At 43.5% G+C, this 2,901-nt stretch overlaps 1 non-coding gene across 1 annotated transcript; it reads left to right on the forward strand.

Annotated features, from left to right (window-relative positions):
* Positions 1-2,565: 2,565 nt before the first annotated feature.
* LOC115837464 lies at positions 2,566-2,672 on the forward strand. The gene has a single exon (XR_004032496.1). It is a non-coding gene; the product is annotated as a U6 spliceosomal RNA (small nuclear RNA).
* The last annotated feature ends 229 nt before the right edge of the window (positions 2,673-2,901 follow it).

Genomic DNA, 2,901 nt, shown 5'->3' on the forward strand with positions numbered 1-2,901 from the left:
CAGCCTAGTATACTTCATAACCATCAATCATGTCTTGAAACTTAAAGGGGCTAAAAAGTGTTTTGTTGAGACTTTGTATTTTGGCTTTAGTATATGCAGACACATGTGTAACTTTAACTTATATTTGGGGTATCTGTGAGACAAGAAACTTTTAGAGGTTTTTTTTTGGGTTTTTTTTTGTTGTTTTTTACCTCAAAAGGGGAGGGCCTTGGATATGGAATTGTTGTTGTTGGTGCTTAGATTAGAAAACCAGATTATTCTCAATTGTTCAAAAGTCTAAAATTATACAGGTAGAGCTGATTGTTGGCCAGGGTGCCCTCTAGTGCAGTGGTCCCCAACCTTTTTGGCACCAGGGACCAGTTTCATGGAAGAAAATTTTTCCACAGATGGGGGGAGGGGATGGTTTTGGGGTGATTCAAGCACATTACATTTATTGTGCACTTTATTTCTATTATTATTACACTGTAATATATAATAAAATAATTATACAACTCACCATAATGTAGAATCAGTGGGATCCCTGAGCTTGTTTTCCTGCAACTAGATAGTCCCATCTGGGGGTGATAGGAGGTAGTGACAGATCATCAGGCATTAGATTCTTATAAGGAGCATGCAACCCAGATCCCTCACACATGCAATTCACAGTATGGTTCATGCTCCTATGAGAATCTAATGCCACTGCTGATCTGATAGGAGGTGGAGCTCAGCTTCATTCACTGACCCGCTGGTCACCTCTTGCTGTGTGGCCTGATTCCTAACAGTTACCAGTCTATGGCCTGGGGGTTGGGACAACTTCTCTAGTACTAGGGTAATTTCCTGAGGTCAGGGCACTGTGCTGACCTTTGGGTCTTGTCCTTGAACAGGGAGGTCCCAGTTACGGAGTGGACAGCAACAGGTGGCCAACAGGCTCCACTGTAAGTGACAGCATTGCTACTACTATCACTGGATCTACCACCCAGTGGCACAACCACCCAAAAGTGCACAAACTCCCTTTCTCATTATCCTTTTGGTCCCAAGGGCTTCCCAGGTAACCAATGGGTCCAGAAGAAGAGTGACCTCCTTTTGTGACATTGTACCTATCAAGCAACTGAAGATGGGGGAAGCCATTTACTCCTGTAAGTTGAATATGCCAGGAGGCCCAGAATTTACTCTACTCTGTACATCTCATTTTTATTTCAATAAGAAGGGCTTTGTGGCCATGATAGCCTCCATGACCCAAGACATAATGGGCAGCTAGCTGCAGAGAGTCCCAGGAACCATGGGAGCCTCCATTTCCAGAAGCACCTAGTATGTGGCCAAGAGCTGTCATTCCAGCAGTGTGTTATGCAGGCTGAAAGGGCAGTTTCTTGCACCCATGAACAACTTATGGCCTTCATGGTTGTCCAGAATCTCCAGGAGCCTTGAAAGAAGCTTACCAAAATATCTACAGGGAAGGAATCTCTGGGGGGCACTAGTGTTATGTACTGCAATTTGGATAGATTTTAGAGCCTTTTGTTGTAGGGGATCCCAGTCAAAATGGGCTGATTTATAAGTAGCAGTATAAAAGGGCTTAAGCAGAACTTGTAAATGAGAAATATACTGCCTCTAAAACCCCCAAAGACCTAAAAAATGTTGGGCCTGTTTTCACATTGAAAATGCTGGGAGGGACAAGAATTTCCTCTTTGTTTAATTTTAATTAATTCAATATTATTTTTAAAGATGGGATCTCACTATGTGCCCAGGCTGGAGTGTGGTGACTATTCACAGGTGTGCCATCATAAAGCACTGCAGCCTCCAATCCTGGCCTCAAGTGACCCTCCTGCTTCAGCCTTCCAAGTAGCTGAGACAACAGACACACAGCACCATACACAGCAAGAGTTGCTTCTTTTTTTTTTTCTGAGACGGAGTCTTGCTCTGTCACCCAGGCTGGAGTGCAGTGGCGCAATCTCAGCTCACTGCAAGCTCCGCCTCCCAGGTTCACACCATTCTCCTGCCTCAGCCTCCCGAGTAGCTGGGACTACAGGCACCCGCCACCACGCCCAGCTAATTTTTTTGTATTTTTAGTAGAGATGGGGTTTCACTGTGTTAGCCAGGGTAGTCTTGATCTCCTGAACTCGTGATCTGCCCACCTCAGCCTACCAAAGTGCTGGGATTACAGGCATGAGCCACCACACCCAGCCAAGAGTTGCTTCTTAACAGTGTTAGGGATAGAACATGGAGCATGTCAGGGGTGACCAATAATTAGTTGGAATTTTACTGAGCTGTCCAAATTTTGTACACTGTGTGAATCAATGGCCCACCCCTTTTTATGAGAGCTCCTTTGTATTTATAGGTCCAGTATGAGTGTGCTAAATGATTCTCCTTGGAGGAGAATGTCATCAGTATGATGTCATACCTGCATTCCTGGAGAAAGCTGGATATGGTTGAACTCTTGCCAATGATGATTGTGCACAGTGGAGGTCTGTTGATATGCCCTATGAGTAACCAGGTAAGGGCATATTGATGATTGTGCACAGTGCAGGTCTGTTGATATGCCCTGTGAGTAACCAGGTAAGGGCATATTGTGTTCCTTCAAAAGTGAAGACAGTGCTCGCTTCGGCAGCACATATACTAAAATTGGAACGATACAGAGAAGATTAGCATGGCCCCTGCACAAGGATGACACCCAAATTCGTGAAGCATTCCATATTAAAAAAAAAAAAAAAAAGTGAAGACAATCTGTGGTGAAGAGGCTGTTCAAATAGGCACTAAATAGAACCATATCAGCCAAATCTACAATAGCGAAATATTTTTCAGTTGCTGATTGGATGGAGTCAGTAATTTTAATAATATTAGGTCTGGAAGTCTTAATCATTATATCATAGCATTAAGGCTATGGTTAACGCTATGAGTAACATTCATTTTACCCAATGTTACCTACTA

Source organism: Nomascus leucogenys, chromosome 11 (assembly GCF_006542625.1).
Source record: "Nomascus leucogenys isolate Asia chromosome 11, Asia_NLE_v1, whole genome shotgun sequence".
In the NCBI taxonomy this organism is placed as follows: Eukaryota; Metazoa; Chordata; class Mammalia; order Primates; family Hylobatidae; genus Nomascus; species Nomascus leucogenys.